This window comes from Perognathus longimembris, chromosome 1 (assembly GCF_023159225.1).
Source record: "Perognathus longimembris pacificus isolate PPM17 chromosome 1, ASM2315922v1, whole genome shotgun sequence".
Classification (NCBI taxonomy): Eukaryota; Metazoa; Chordata; class Mammalia; order Rodentia; family Heteromyidae; genus Perognathus; species Perognathus longimembris.
This window is the reverse complement of record NC_063161.1, coordinates 19801311-19818521: the sequence shown is the minus strand read 5'-3', so window position 1 is coordinate 19818521 and position 17211 is coordinate 19801311. Positions and strand designations below refer to the sequence as shown.

General features: G+C 41.5%; 1 protein-coding gene across 3 annotated transcripts in view; it reads right to left on the bottom strand.

The window, feature by feature from the left end:
* The window catches only part of Tmcc3 (transmembrane and coiled-coil domain family 3), a 245569-nt gene that overhangs the window by 94569 nt on the left and 133789 nt on the right, over positions 1-17211 (bottom strand). The gene's annotated exons all lie outside the window — the stretch shown is intronic.

The window sequence follows — 17211 nt, the reverse complement described above, 5'->3', positions numbered from 1 at the left end:
AAACACCTGAACATTTACATCAAAACCCAAATAGGAGCCTGCCCATTGTTATTGAGGGCATTCAGTCAAGTGTGGGCCAAGAGGATGCAGAGATTGCAGCTGAATGTGACCATCAATAGAGCCTCACTGGGCAGAAAACAGACACGAAACAAATGCACTGTGGCATGGACTCAGGAAGGAAACAGGAGGGTGTGAAGTGGGCACCTGATAGGGAGATCTCACCAGATTTAGGAGTTGGAAAGATACCCCAGAGCTATGATTTGGATATGGCTTGTATCCCAAAGACTCATATGCTGGAATCTTGGTCATTAAAATGTAATAGTATTGGAAAGGAGTGGGTCCTTTGAGAGGTAACAGGATGTGACTGGGTGGTGAAGGGGTTAACACTGGTCTCAAGGAATGGGTTACTTCTGATGAGAGCTGGTTGTTATAAATGAATGAACCTCATCCCTCCCTGATCTCTTTCTTCTTCTCTTGTCATGTGATACATCTGCCTGGTTGTGACACGGTCAAGGAGCACTTGCCAGATGCCAGTATCATACTGTGTGGACTTTTCAGCTACCAGGATCATGGAGTCAAACGAACTTCTTTTCTTAATACATTACCCAGACTCAGATACTTTGGTATAGCAACACAAAATGGACTCACATACATGATCATGAGACACTGAAACTGTGGTCTAAGCAAATAATTTCTTCTGTGGAAGAAGTAGAGAAAGACAGCTGGGGGCAAGTGGTGCAGACTTGAGAAATGGAAGTAAGCCTACTATATCTGGAATGGGTGAGGGAGGAGGCTGGAGAGAAGGCAAGTACCAGAAGGAATAGGGTCTGGTTGGCTAGATGAGGGCCTCTGGAATTTATTGCCAGGGCAACTAGAAAATCTTGACTGGCTCTAAGCAGAGGAGTCCTGTGATCATACATTTATTATTATTATTGGTGTTTTAGATCACTCTGGCTAAAGTTGAGATGGAACTGGGTAACTTGGTGTGTTATATTTCTTTCTGGTGGAACTAGAGCAACATATATGCACATATTGATCCCAGGATGCAGGAAGAATGCTCCAGAAAGGATTCTTGGGCAGCTTCTTGGCTTCCAGTGGGCAGCGGAAAAGCACAGGTGTATGTGGCTCTATTAAGGAGGCACACAGGTGTAGTTAGAAGCAGACAGATGACAGCTAAGGAAGGCAAGAGATACAGAACAGACATTGCAGCAGGAGACCAGTTTGGAAGGAAGAGAAACATAGATGCACAGATGCTAGCTCAAGTCAGATATGATCTAGGAGAGAAAGATCAAAGCAAATGAGTTTGGGACAGAAAATGCGTCCATCAAAGTAGCATCCTACCCTGATGACCAAGCACTGGAACAATCCATTTCTAGGAATCCTATATGTACCTCCCTCACTTTCTTGAGGTCTTTAGTTAAATATTCCAGCCAATCAGTGCGGATTTCCGGGATCATCTCATTCTTAATCTGCAGCAATCACCCACCCCACTTTTCCTGCTTTCTAGGATTTAAGGTGTAAAAGGAAAATCTGAAAATTTAGTGTCAGAGAAAGCAGGCGCAGAATGTGTGAGTAAGGCAGTGGCTAGCGTTTCCCATCCGCTAATCAATCACTGTGGCAGGTCTCTGGCTTCCCTGACCTCCCACTCTCCCCTAGACCTTGCAATCCCAGGAGGAAGCCAGGCTTGCCCTCTCTTTACAAACAATTTAAAGAAGTAACTCTCCCAAGGTTACAATGTATACCAAAACCTGCTAAAGAAAGCAACTTGTGTCCTAGAAACTTTCCACTGGCAACAGAAACTTTGAGACTAGAAAAGACAGAAAAGAGGGGGGAGGAGAGGAAACAAGACAGGGAGCAAGCCAACTGCTCTCCACAGCTGGCTGGGGAAGAGGAGGTGAAAAAAGAGGTAATGGGGCCCCAGGTAAAGGCGGATGTAGTGTCTAAGGAAAGTTTTATTTTAGATGAAAATAAAGTAATCTGAATTTCTGAAAATTCTATGCTCCCTTCAGAACACTGGGTGGCATGTCTTGTGGGGAGCTATCAGCATGGATAGCTGTTTTCCTTACTTCCTACTTCAGAGACATTTGGCTTTTGCTCATTTGTTCTGTTTTTTGAAAAAACCTCCTTGGCTATGTATAAAATTTGTTTGTCACATCCTAGTGGATGAAGAAATCTATGGAAGAGAAGGTGCATTAATTGGGTCAACATAACAAGGAAACAAAAAGATGACCTACTCCAGTTTTTTGGGTTTTTTTTGAGAAGCTGAAAAAAATATGAAGCTGTAGAAAAATCAATGATAAGCTAGGCAAGGTGGAATAAACTTGTAATCCCAGCACTGGGAAGGCTGAGGCAAGAGAATCACAAGTTCAAGGCCAGCCTGGGCTATATTAGCAAGACTCCATCTAAAACAAAGATAGATAGAGAGAGAGAGAGAGAGAGAGAGAGAGAGAGAGAGAGGAGGGGAGGGGAGGGAAGAACAGGGATAGGAAGGAAAAGTAGGGGAGGGAGAGGGAAGGGGAAGGGGAAGAGGAAGGGAAATGAAGAAGGGAAAGGGAAAAATGGATCAAGCCATAATATTCAGTAGCAACATGGTGAGCCATCCATTCTCAGAACCTATATAGATAAATGGCATTGCCTGCTCTGGCAACTTTTGCATGCTGCTCCTTTTCATAAGTCGGGGTGATAATGTCTTTCTTGGATCTGGGCAGAATCAGATGATGTGGAAGCAGTCAGAGTGCTTTATCTGAATGCAAGGTGTTTCAAATGTTCACTGTGACTAAGCTTTAAAAGACACACTGGGCACACACCCTGGAAACCTTCTTAGATATGCTTGTAAGCATTCAGCAATTGATTCAAGATTTAAGAACAAAATTAATGATCTCAACATATATTTAGGTGCCTATAATGCCAGCCTAGGGAGGCTGAGGCAGGAGGATTGAAAATTTGGGACCAGCCTGGGCTGTGAAACAAGACACTGCCTCAAAAAAAAATCCTATGTTTATGGAGACTTGCATATTTACCTGTCTTTAGTACAACTAGTTCGTGTTGAAGCAGACTTATTGTGAATCAGGCTAACCTAGGCCTAAGCAACTGGCCATGTCTGCTCTCTGAAAATACTCAGACTCAAATGTTTCCACTTTGCTCTGGATCTAACAACTTACCAATTCCGAAAGCAAGTCTTGCTCCAGAGGTGTTTCTGGCCTCATGCATTCACTAACAAAAGAAAAACCAGTACAGCCAGTCTAATTACACATCAGCTGAGCTTCAAGGCTCCCTAGATGCTTCCTACACCTGGCCTTAAGAACAGGACAAGACTGTACATGTCTCCTGCCCTGTCCAGCTCCCAATCCATTCCTTATGGAAAATTGGAGATGGTCTTCTCCAGCTAGAGGGACAAAAGCAAAAGAGAAGCATTAGGGGATGACTTTTCAATTCTCTATTAATTGTCATACAGTCAAGTCCTGGCTGCATATGACAAATGGGGGTGGAGATGAAGGATTAAGGGTTACAGAGACCAAATGCATCAGATGCTTCACTTATGTAACATTCTGGGTTCCCAGAGTCTCTGTAATAAATTAATACCACTTCCAAGCAGATCACAGCTAAAATGGCTAGATCAGTACAGCCATCTGGGGCACCCTCTTCTATCTCTCCACAGGATTGGTTGTCCTCCTTTTCTTTTTCTCACCCTCTCCATTCCCAAGGTCTGAACCTGGGGTCTTGAGCTTTCCAATGCCAGTCACTTCCAAACCAGCACTGTAAGTCTCCTAAAACTCCAGGGAATTCTTCTTGTCTCCAAGTCAGCCCTGGCTAGGGCCACAAGTATTATAAATGCAAAATAAGAGTGTGGATTTTCTTAAGTGGATATTCAGCATCTAAACCAAAGTGTGGACTAGTGGAGTATGGATTAATATGATCATCATCTGGGACCTTCCACAAGTCTCTCTGACTAGATTCTCCCCCTCCTCTTCTGGAGCTCTCTTACCCCTTCCCAAACCCCAACTTTGTCATGCTGTATTGCTCATCGTTCCCCACCTATACCTGCCTCTCAAGGCCTCATGTTTCTCCATGTATCCCAGCTGGATGGAATAATCTCCCTCCCATAAATGTTCTCCCTTTTTCTTTTTAAGTGCAAGTCCTAGGGCTTGAACTCAGGGCCAGAGTGATTCCCTGAGTTTTTGTGCTCAAGGCTAGCACTCTACCACTTCAGCTACAGCTTCACTTCTGTCATTCTGCTGCTTAACTGGAGATAAAAATCACATGAACTTTCTTATAATGGCTGGTTTCAAACCATAATCCTCAGACCACAGCCTCCTGAGTAGCTACGATTACAGACATGAGCCACCAGTACCTGGCTCTATTTGTGTCCACATCGACCCAACTTCCTTGATTGTTGCAAGTAGTATTTCCCTTATCTCAACAAAGAATATTTTGTTTAAAACAATGATTTAATTAATTACAGGAATTACTGATTGACAGTGCATACTACTGGACTGTGAAATACTTTATACATTTAAGTTGATTTCATCTCCATGATATTCCATGAAAACATGAAATTGTTGTGTTTTGATAGTTGGGAAAATTGAGGCCAGGCAAGGGGAGCTACTGGCATTGGGCTTGGGCCGGGCAGTTTGATCCCAGACTCCCAAATCCTACTCCTTGCTTTATATCATAAGAATTTGTGTGTTTTATCGGCTCTGTGATTCTGGTCACACATACCTTTGAACATCCAGTTATATTCATTGACAGTGTAGCCTAAGATTGACACTTGAATTTGAGCCAAAGAAAGCTCTGATGTGGTTTTGTGCATTTATAGACCGATCACTGTGGCTGTCTTTCAGGCATGCTGTCTCTCTCTATTCTTAACCCAGAAAAATAGACTTTCAGGGTCAGGTCAAGAGCAGCAATTAAAATGGCCTTATAAACATCAAGGATCCAAACTCAGGGAAGTAGGAGAAATCTGACCCTTGACTCTTTCCAGAAGCATTAATGGAGCCACAGAACCCCTGAGCCACTGTTTGTTCATTTGGGTGACTCATCAAAGCCTGGCTCAGCATAGCTGCTACATCTCTTAGGATGGCAGAGACCTAGCTCTCTTCTTTCCATTTATAATAAATGTATGTTTGCTACAGTCAATGGTTCTTTAGACCTTTTGTTTTTAATCTCCTGGAGAATAATATACTCTTATTGAGAGAATAAGACAACAAAGCTCAAAGGTTGACATCAAATGGGCCCTTGTACTAAATGGACTTGGCGTGTGTAAGGCTCCACTGTGCCCTGAGTTTTGTGATCTGGAACGAAGTACTTAATGTCTGTTCCTCAGTCTTTTTGTCAGAAAGTGGAGATAATATTAGCACGTAGCCAGTCACAGGGTGACTAGGAGGAGACAATGCCAGCAACACGCTTCCTATAGAGCACTCAATAAAGGCTAGCTCTTGCTATTTAATAATTACTATTATTGTTACTGTTGTTGCTGTTGGCAAGTCATGGTTTATTGTTTCTGGAAGCAAGTTATTAAGCTGAAAATTTCTTTACAGGTGTTTATTATAGTGCTACTCTTTTCTGCTCTACAGAGCTAGCAGTGAATATAGATACTAACATCGCTGAAATAAGGATGGACAGACAAGCTGGGCTCTGGTGGCCCATGTCTATAATCCTACCTACTCGGGAGGCTGAGATCTGAGGAGCATGGTTCAAAGCCAGTCTACAATTAGCCAGCAAAAAAGGAAGAAGTGAAAACATGATACAAATGGTAGAGAGTCAGCCTACAGCAAAAAAGCCAAGTGAAAGCAATAGGCCTTGAATTGATATAAATACTAGAGTGATCACCTAACAAAGCTGCTGCAAATGTGGCGGTGTCTGAGATACTGAGGCCTCTCTTTCCCTTTCCAATAGAGGTTGCCTTCTGGGCTGGGAATATGGCTTAGTGGCAAGAGTGCTTGCCTCGTATACATGAAGCCCTGGGTTCGATTCCCCAGCACCACATATATAGAAAATCCAGAAGTGGCGCAGTGGCTCAAGTGGCAGAGTGCTAGCCTTGAGCAAAGAGAAGCCAGGGACGGTGCTCAGACGGTGCTCAGGCCCTGAGTCCAAGGCCCAGGACTGGCAAAAAAATAAAATAAAAAAAAGTTGCCTTCTATGAATGCTGCCTCTGATTAAACTTAAGACTAACAAGGTCTTACTTCTTAAAACCTAGCCAATTTCTACCAGTCACTTAAAAATCCCTTAAGTATTGAATAAATTCAGGTTCTTGTGCCCACCACAGGGGATTATATAAACAAAGATCATCATGGGTGATTCTGCTGTCAGTGGTCCAATGAACCACACCCTGACAAACACATAAGTGATACTTTAGGAATACCAACCTAAGTTGATTCTCACCAGAAAAAAAAGACTTAAAAACTTCCAATTCTCCAAATCTGCGTGTCTTCCTTATTTGATATTAAGGTTCACAGTAAGCTCCATCTTTGGATTCCACAATAATGGGGGTGTCCATTATGATTCCTTGAGGGAGAAGTTTCTCTTTACTTCTTGCTGCTATTGAAGCACTGAATGCCCCCCCCACTCCCTCCCCTCAGCTGTGTACTAGTATAATCTTAAAACAGGCCAGGATCTTAACACGATTCTGTTGATTGGGGTCAAGAATCTCGAGTCTAGGGCTGGGAATATGGTCTAGTGGCAAGAATGCTTGCCTTGTATACTTGAAGCCCTGGGTTCAATTCCTCAGCACCACATGTATAGAAAATGGCCAGAAGCGGTGCTGTGGTTCAAGTGGCAGAGTGCTAGCCTTAAGCCAAAAGAAGCCAGGGACAGTGCTCAGGCCCTGAGTTCATGGCTCAGGACTGGCAAAAAAAAAAAAAAAAAAAGGAATCTCAAGTCAAACTGACGAACTCTGAGGCCTCTTCTCCAAATGGCCATGATCAGGGTGACATTAGCTATTATAGAGAAACAGCTATATTGTGTGGCTAAAGGCAATCATGAACCTGCTTCCTAAGATTCAGTAACAATAGATATCATCCAGATACATCTGGTATGCATCTTATGTCAATATTATACAAACATGAGGTATTTTCTATATTGATTATGCACACATAGGCATTTGCACATCTATTCCACTATTCTCAAGGGTGTAGAGAACCCTGGGAGTCAGGATAGAACAAGCTGCAAACACTGGATCTGCTCCAGGACTGGCTCCTCTCCATATTCCTTTCTCTTGGCTCCAGGGACCACAGGCAGAACAGCATTTAAGACCAAGATCATAAAGAAGACTACTCGAGTGAAATTCCAGAAGCTCCAATTCTACTGCATTTATCTGGATATGTCACTTAGTTTCTGTGTGCTTCTATTTTTTTTTTTTAATCTATACGTGGTGTTGATAGGGAAAATCTACTCTCTTTAGGATTATTGACTAGGGATCCAGTAACATAAGACAAACTAAGCCATGATCAGGTCCTAATCAGGCCTGAGTATTTTTAAAAATGGCTTGATGAAGAGTGAGTAGCTGGGGAGAAATAACACAGAGGCAAAGGGTATGGGGTAAGCATAGGCAATTTGGGGAAAGCAGCAAGGCCTGTTTGGATTCTTTTCTGTGTTCCTTTATCTTCAGTGATAAACATGTGCCTTTCCTCTGGGTAGAGAGTGGTCTGGTCACTTTTCACATGAGAAACTTGTGACGTGCTTCAGGGCAGAAGAGCAGAGGGAAGCCTAGCCTGCCCTTCCTGCTCTTGCTGTTTTCCTTAAATTCCTGCAGGTCAAAACATGCAGTATGTTGGGAAAGATAGGGGAGTATGGTGGAAGGGTGATATTGACCAAGATGCACTGTGCTTCTAAACTGGTTTGTTGAACTGAAACCCTTTTGTGTAAAGATGCTCATTTTAAAAATTGGTGGTGGGGGGGCGAGGGGAGGTAGTGCATGCAGTATGCCATGGTGTCATATTTGGGGGATGTTTAAGCATTGAGTTGACACATAATAAGTGTTAATTGAGTGTTCACTATTATTATTGAGTAGGTGACCAAGCCTGTGACACTCAGTTCCAGGTTTCTGATGGATCTACTAGGAAAGATTCACTTTCTGCCAAAGGTGCTAAGCTGGTGACAATGGAAGGAAGCACTGCCACTTTTATTCGTGGAATGGAGGAAGCCTTCCTGAAAGCTGAGCCACTACACAGAACAGCCGCTGAGTGGTGGAGACAGAACAAATTGGTCACATACCACTGGGTAATACCAGGATGTAGTCATCATACCTGGACAGCTAGTGTGGGAGTTTGCAATGGCATGGCTGTTCATTTTCTTGCTTGAGGGGCTTTGAGTTGGTTTTTAATCATCTACAAACAAAAGAATTTTGACCTCACTCTTTTGAAATATAACTCATACCACACAGCTCGTCTAATGAAAATGAACAATTCACTGGTTTTCAGTATATTCACAGAGTGTTGTATATTCAATCATCACCATTGCAGGAGTTTGATCCAAAAGTCACCAGCGAATGCTCAGTCGGCATGGGCTGGATGGTAATAGGGATGAGCATGTGCAGATCGGCCTCCTCCAAAGCCCCTGCTTTGTTGAAATGACTTTGACAGTTGGAGTCATTGACTTTTTGATCTGTAAGTGGCCTAAAGCTCTGCACAGTGTAATGGGACAGGAAATGAACTAAGGCTTAGAAGGCCTGCTTTCTGTAGAAAAACGGTGGAAAAATTCCTACAATTCTGTCATACTCTAAATATTTCTACAGTATTAGTCCAATGTTCTCCTATTCCAGATGATAAAACTGAGGTTCAGTAATTACCCAACTTCACAGAGATAGTTACTGTTAGATATATATACGAATTTCATTTTCTGCCCTGCTAGTTCAGAGTAGTTTTCTTTTTTTCCTACAGGATTTAATACTCTGAGCCCAGATGGATCAGGATCCTGAAATGCTCAAAGGTTAAGAGGGTTTTTGTAATATTCATCACACATTCATTGGTGCATTCATTCGAGGAATGAGCTCTGATCGAGCATTTCTGTCTCCTCTATTTATTATATTCCATGTGGTGGCTGTCAGGTAAGATAAGACAGTGCTCTAAAACAGGACATGATATAGAATTTCACAATTATTCCATATTGTTAGCAGATTAAGTTGGTAGCAGATTGGCGACTTATTACTTATCATTATTATGATTATTGGGAGAGTCTCTCTATACAGCCTAGATTGACCTCAAACTCATGCCTCAGTTTTCTGAGTGCTGCAATTACAGGTATAAGCTGCTACCTCTGATCAGACTGTTGAGTTGTACAAGTATTTTTGCAAAAATCTGTGGGACCTGGAGGTTTAATTCCAAAAAGTGCTTCTGGGGATAAGGGCAGATGATAAGTACAGGAGTAACTGCACTTGCCTAATAAAAAAAAAATAGAGAGACTTGATACCCAAACTGAAAATTCAGAGTAATTTGATTTCTAACAGTCCTAAGGCTGCAGAGGACTTAGTGAACACATAAAGACCAACTTGCTAGCTGTTACTAATTACAATCTGGATCTGGGCACATATAAACTCTGTACAGGCGCCAGACATTTTTGGAAGGACACTTCCTGGAAGAACCTGAGAGGTTGGGATCTGGACAGAAAAACATGAGCCAGTGTATGCAGGAAACACTGTCCTGGGCTGTACTCAAGGACAGAAGGCATTTGCTTTGCTTTTCTGGGATATCCTGTGAAAACACACTAAGAACATCACAGGAAACATTAACAGGGGTATTATTTGTGGCCATTGTGTTTAATGTGTTTTTTCTTTTTCAAACTCTAGGAAAAGTAGTTTGACCTCAATGAAAACACATTGAGTTTTATTTGAATGACAGGACAAAGTGGTGCAAGTGTTAAAAACTAAGTTCATTGGCAAGGTCTTTGGAAATATCCTAAAGGGAAAACATAAAGAAGAAGTAGAAAAACCATCCATAATTCTGCTACTTGGATAAACTTTGAGGACTCGTGACTTTTTGTTTCCTGTTCTAAGTATTTATTGTATACAGCTGTAATTTGGGAAGGAGACAAAGTTCTAAGACATTCTGGAAAGTCCTTTCCTAGGATGCCCCCAGCCTCGGAAAACAAAACCATCAGTCCTGTCATGGTCCTTATCTCTCTTAAGGCTGGTCACTACAGGCTCAGAATCTTCCAGAAAGCAGGCAAATAAACAGTATCACCACACTCCCCTCCCCATATTGCTCTGAAGAGCCCAATACCCCCAACCCCTTCCCCTCTGCTTGTAGAAACCACACTCATCAGCAACATCCTCTTTATCCTTACATCTGGGACTTTTTTTTTTACTTTCTTATTCTAACGGAAGCCCAGGTCTCCCCCTTGCACAATACGTTCTTTGCTCTTTCTTTCTTGCTCCTTCTGTGCCTTGGCCCCTGGTGCCATTGTTGGCCCTTTGCTTCTCCATGTCTATGGTATTCCTTCCTCCCTTCACCCACCAGTGCTAAAGCGCTGTCATATCACACTTCCTTGTTGTGGGCATCAGTAGAACCCCACCTGACACTTTCCCTCATTCTTTGCAGATCAGTATTTTCTATTTATTTTTTGGTTTGAAGTTGGTATCTGACACTTTCATTCATTGGCTGGGTGCTCTACCACCTGAGCCGTGCCTGTAATTCTGTCTTTAAGATTTTAGACCCTGACTCATTATTACCTACATTTTTTATATTTGGAAATACTTGGTGATTCTGAAAATTACAGAGAGCCTCCCTGCTTCTTCTATGTTCCTTTGACTACTTCACCATCAAACATCTTGCTTTCTAGTCTGCTTCAGTTTCCCCATAGTGTTACGCTAGACCTTCATTACCAATTCCAAGCTGTCCAATTGTCACTCCTGGCTTTCCAACTCACTCCCTTTGTTACCTTCCCAATCCAAGCAGGAGCTTCTACTTTTATCAATGTCTTCTGCTCTATACTTTGCTTCTTAGGCACCTTATCATCATTCACCCTCCAGTTCCCTTCCTTCCCTTCTCTTCCCTTCATAATGTGCTCAACAAAGAAACAAACTTCTGCTGGAGTTCTAACTGAATTTCCACTTGCTTTGTGCTGCTGTACCATGCAGCTCAGAATGGGAAGAGAAAAACACATATCCAACTGGCCGGTCTCCTTTTCAATTCCTGATCTATAATGTTACCACATTTTCATTTTCCTGGGCCATTTAGTTTCCTACTCTTCAGTTAATTCATAATGTGTTAATTAGCTTTCCATTATGGTAATAAATACCTGAGATAATGAGCTTATAGAAAGGAAAAATATGCTTTGGCTCAGAGGTTTGGAGGTCTAAGTTCATAACCAAATGGTCACATTGCTTTGTGCCTGCTGCAGCACAATAAATTATAAATTATGATGGGAACATGGTGGGAAGCCTGCTTCCCTCATAGCTGATCCATGGGAAAGAAAGAGGAAGAGGACAAGGTCCCACAATCCCCTTCAAGGGCATAGTCCAATGGCTTAATTCTATTAGGTCCCGGCTTATAAAGGTTCACCAGATACCTCAGGTATCTGTTCCCTGTAGGTACCCTAGTCCAAGGCCAGGCTGCAGGGAGAAGGGGAACACAAGACCCTATCTGAAAAATAAAGCAAAAAAAAAAAAAAGTTAAAGGTGTGGCTCAAGTGATAGAATGCCTGCTTAGGAAGAGCAAGACTCTAAGTTCCAGCCATAGTACCACAAAAAAACTTAGATACAAACATAATGTTACATCATTTTAATTTCTATAATTTGTCCATTTATGATTCTTCTATGGCCTCTGCACTAAAGTTCTCTGAATCAAACACATGTAGTACTGTAAACACATCTTTTGTCTTTCAAGTCGATTTGAGTTGACAATTAGAAACGTCAAGGACCTGGAGTGCTGTCAACCATTCACTGTCTCCTTCCTGGCATTCATTTTGGCTTATACTAAGATTGGTTTGGAGGGAGGAGGCTGGGTGCCTGTCTCAGGGAAATGGCAGAGATCTTGGGAGGGGCAGTTTCAAAATGAGGATCTGGTATCAGAAAGAAGGATTTGGAGTTTGACTGTGACCCCATAGAGTGGCTGAGGGGAGAAGATGGGAGCCAGGAAGTCAAGATTAGTCACCTGAGAATATGGTGTTCTGGGTAAGGACATGTTGTCCCTATGCAGCTTTTTCAAAGATCAAAGGAGTGGTGTTTCACAATAGGAATACAGGTCTCAGCCATGATTAAAAGGAAAACAAAATCACAACAGGATGGAGATTCCAAAACAATGGCGAAGCAAGGAGTTCTGGAGACAGAGGATCCTCCTTTCTGTCATCCCCTGTTGAGATACCACATCGGGGTTCTTATAGATTTCATGCAAATATCTGGCAAATGATGGCGCTCAATGGCTCCTAGCTTCTTCCCCACCCCCAGCCTCCCTGAGTCCCCAGATGTAAGATAGAGTGGATACTTAACAAATGCCACTTTGATGAATGATAACACAGGAATAGCTCTCCAAGGCAAACTGACTGTACCTTCACACTAGACTTCCTAGAATCTGATTGTGCTTTCTCATTTGGTACTCTTTACCCTCTCCTTAACCCACTCCCCAAACTATCTTCATGTCCTGTGCCCACCTTACAATGGAGCCTGCGTCAGCCACCACGTCAATCCCTGGGCTGCCAAGTGTTCATTTCCATTTAAAAACATTGTGTTTTAGCAGAGAAACTGGGACCAGGAGGCACTATGCAGACCTCAGCCTCCCTTTATTACTCCAGGCTGGCGGGCTCCTGTTTACCTCCCCTGGAACAAGCTTGTTTCCATAGGATTTCCCTGCTCTGTGCTCATTCTTCATTCACAGTTTTAGTGCTTACTTTTGCTTTTTATCTTTGCATAACCCTTGCTTTTTCAAGAATCTGAAGATATTCTGGACTAGCACCTCTCACCCTTTCCTGCAAATATCACTGGTTCATGCCAATAGTGGCTGACACATTTTATTTGGTTTCCTTTTTACATCTTGGTGATGACAAAGGATGCTGGTAAAACACGTGCACTTGCCTGAGATAACCTGGTGTTTGTTTACAGGACCTTTTTTCCAGAAACCTTTCAGCCAAGATTTTGTGCAACAATAAATCTACTTGAATGGAGTTCCTGGAGAGAAAATACCAGTGGCTTTTTTTTTTAAATGGGCTGACATATCTGAAAGGCCAGAAAATATTGTGAAGGTGGAAAATCTCCTTGCTGGGAAAGCCGAGAAACCCACAGAGGCAAGTGGCTGGCCTCCAAGACTAGTTCATAAGAAGTGGGGAACTGTGCGGTGGAGCAACAGAAGTGACACAATGACCCTAGCAGAACGGAATCACCAGGCCTGAGTGCAGGGGATGCTTGCTTTGCTTTCTATGTCTCTGCACTCTGCTCAGTGCACAGCTCAGGTTTTCTGGTCAGCAAGCATTCACAATGGAGGAGTGAGTGAATGAGCTAGAAATTCAGACCCCTTTAAGAGAAAACAAGAGTTTTGGAAGGGATTATATTTAATCTTGCTAGAAAAATATTTGTAATTCTTCTGAAACCTCAGATTGGTATGATCTGGAGGAAAAAAAATGTAGTGACTAAATTAGTGGTGACTTTTTTTTTTTGCGATGACAAACTAAAAGACAGGAAGACCTCAAACAAAAGCAATGGTGCCTATTATGCACCAAATTTGCAATTAGGTAGGAATACATATTGGGTTCCTTATACTCATATATGTGGCACAATACCCCTGGGAGTTATCTGTATATGTAAATACAGAGCTACAAGTCATAATTACAAATTACTGACCACTTGCCACCTGTCAGGTACTATCTAACTCTCTTACTACCATTAAGATTTACGTGTAACATTATTTCTACTTTACCTTCGTACAAAATGAGGTTATGGGGTTAAAAAAAAAAACACTCAGCCTTGAAAATAAGATGACTTCATTTTTTTTTCCAATGGGAAAATAATTACCTATTGAAAAATCTCATTAAAATGACAGGACAAAAATCTCTTATACATACTCTTTTTTAAAATTTATTTGTTTATTAATTGAACACAAATTTTTTGACAAGGTGTTGTGCAAAGAGGGTACAGTTACATAGTAGGGCAGTGTGTACATTTCTTGTGATATCTTACGTCCTGTTTTTCTATCTCTTCTCTAGGTCAGGTAGACATATATACAATACACAATGTATCAAGAACATATACAGTAGCCACGTGGCCACGCCCAAGAAAGTTCGCCTAGGGGTTTAAATGTAATGTTGATATTAGACCATATGTCAACAGTAGTCTTATATGAACATGCATACCTAGCTTTTGAGCTATTGTATTCCCCTGAGAGGTGAATTTTTGACCTTTATATGTTGAGTAATTGTTTGGTTTTAGTTACATACTGTTGGGTCGCTGCCCCAACCCTGTGGGGAATACTATTTGACAAGCAGTTTTTGTTTCACAGACTTGGTCTCTACTGTCTCTCCGTCTCCCTTTGTTAACAGTCATATATCAGGGAGATTATGCCCCTTTGTTGTCTGTGTTCTAGGCTTGTCTCACTCAACATTATTTGTTCGAGTTCTGACCATTTCCCCGTGAATAACAATATTTCACCATTCCTAATCGCTATGTAGTATTCCATTGTGTATAAGTACCATATTTTTTGGATCCATTCGTCTGTGGAGGGGCATCTGGGTTGTTTCCATATTTTGGCTATTGTGAATTGTGCCACGATAAACATGGAAGTACAAATGTCTTTTTGATATCTTGGGGTTTGCTGTTTAGGATAGATGCCTAGGAGTGGTATGGCTGGGTCATAGGGTAGGTCTATATTGAGCTTTTTGAGAAATCTCCATACTGTTCTCCAAAGTGGTTGTACTAATTTGCACTCCCACCAACAATGGAGAAGGGTTCCTCTCTCCCAGCACCCCCTCCAGCATTTGTTGTTGCCTGAGTTCAGAGTATAGGCCATTCTAACTGGGGTGAGGTGGTATCTCAGGGTTGTTTTTATTTGCATTTCCTTTACTAGCAGGGATGTTGAGCATTTCCTCATGTGTTTCTTTGCCATTTTTATATCTTCTCTTGTGAAGTCTCTCTTTAGATCCTTTGCCCATTTCCTAATAGGTTTATTGGGCTTGGAGGGGCTTAGTTTTTTGAGTTCTCTGTAGATGACCGATATCAGGCCTTTGTCTGTTGCTGTGCTGGTAAATATCCTTTCCCATATCGTTGGCTGTCTTTCTATTTTGATGGCTATGTCCTTAGCTGTGCAGAAACTTTTTAATTTGTAGTAGTCCCATTTGTCGAGTCTTTCCCCTATTTGTTGTGCCCCTGGGACTATATTCAGGAAGTTCCTTCCTGTGCCTATAAGTTTTAGTGTCTTTCCTACTCTGTCCTTCAGTAGTTTCAAGGATTCAGGTCTGATATTGAGGTCCTTGATCCATTTTGAGTTGATCTTGGTGCATGGTGATAGGCTTGGGTCTACTTTGAGTTTTCTGCATATGGCTGCCCAGTTCTCCCAGCACCAGTAGTTGAAGAGGCTCTGTTTGTTCCATTGTATGTCTGTAGCTCCATTGTTGAATATCAGTTGGCTGTAAGAGTGCGGTTTTACTTCTGGGTCTTCAATTCTAATCCATTGGTCTTCCGATCTGTTTTTATACCAATACCATGCTGTTTTTTGTTATGATGGCCTTGTAGTAGAGCTTGAAGTCTGGTATTGTGATACCTCCTGCACTGCTTTTTTTGCCTAGATTTGCTTTGGCTCTTCTAGGTTTTTTGCTGTTCCATGTAAATTTATGGATTAGTTTCTCTATTTCAGTGAAGAATGTGGCTGGGATTTTGATAGGTATCGCATTGAATTTGTATAACAATTTAGGCAATATGGCCATTTTCACTATATTGATTCTGCCTACCCATGAGCATGGGAGGTCTTTCCATCTCCTTGTGTCTTCTTTGATTTCCCTTATTAGATTTTTATAGTTTTCATTAAATAGGTCCGTCACGTCCTTGGTTAAGTTGATCCCTAGGTACTTTATTCTTTTTTTGGCTACTGTAAATGGAATTGTTTCCATAATTTCCTTTTCTGTTTGTATATTACTGGTGTACAGAAAAGCTGCTGACTTTTGTGGATTGATTTTGTATCCTGCTACTTTGCCAAATTGGTTTATTAGGTGTAGGAGTTTGGGTACTGAGTTTTTTGGGTCCTTCAGATATAAGATCATGTCGTCTGCGAATAGGGATAACTTGATTTCTTCCTTGCTGATGTGGATCCCTTTGATGTCCTCCTCTTGCCTTATTGCTATGGCTAGGGATTCCAGCACTATGTTGAAAAGAAGTGGGGAGAGTAGGCATCCTTGTCTTGTTCCTGAGTTTAGGGGGAATGATTTAAGTTTCTCTCCATTTAATATGATATTAGCAGTTGGTCTGTTGTATATGGCTTTTATTGTTTTGAGAAATGTTCCATCTATTCCTGTTCTCTCCAAAGCTTTTAATAGGTATGGATGTTGTATTTTGTCAAAGGCTTTTTGGGCATCGACTGAGATAACAATGTAATTCTTAATTTTAGATCTGTTTATGTGGTGAATTACGTTGATTGATTTACGGATGTTGAACCATCCTTGTGACTGTGGGATGAAGCCTACTTGGTCATGATGTATGATTTTCTTGATCAGTTTCTGGATCCTGTTATCCTAATATTTTATTGAGGAGCTTTGCGTCTGTGTTCATTAGTGATATTGGTCTGTAGTTCTCTTTTTTTGTTGGGTCTTTGCCTGGTTTGGGAATGAGTATGATATTAGCTTCGTAGAATGAGTTTGGGATTTCTCCCTCTGTTTCTATTTCACGGAAGAGTTTGAGGAGTATTGGTATTAGCTCATCACTAAAGGTTTTGTAGAATTCGTTGGTGAATCCATCTGGGCCTGGGCTTTTCTTTGTTGGGAGGTTCTTGATTACCTCCTGTATCTCACTGTAAGTTATTGGTTTAATTAGTTGATTTATTTCTTCTTGGTTCAGTTTGGGCAGTTTGTACTTCTCTAAGAATTGATCCATTTCTGTAAAATTATTGTTTTTTGCTGAGTAGAGGTTTTGGAAATAGCTCCTTATGATTGTTTGAATATCGTGTGTACTTGTTGTAATTTTTCTGGTGGAGTCCTTGATTTTACATATATGAGTCTCTTCTCTTCTTTTTTTTTTTTTTTTGTAAGTCTTGCGAGGGGTCTGTCAATTTTGTTTATTTTCTCAAAGAGCCAGCTTTTAGTCTT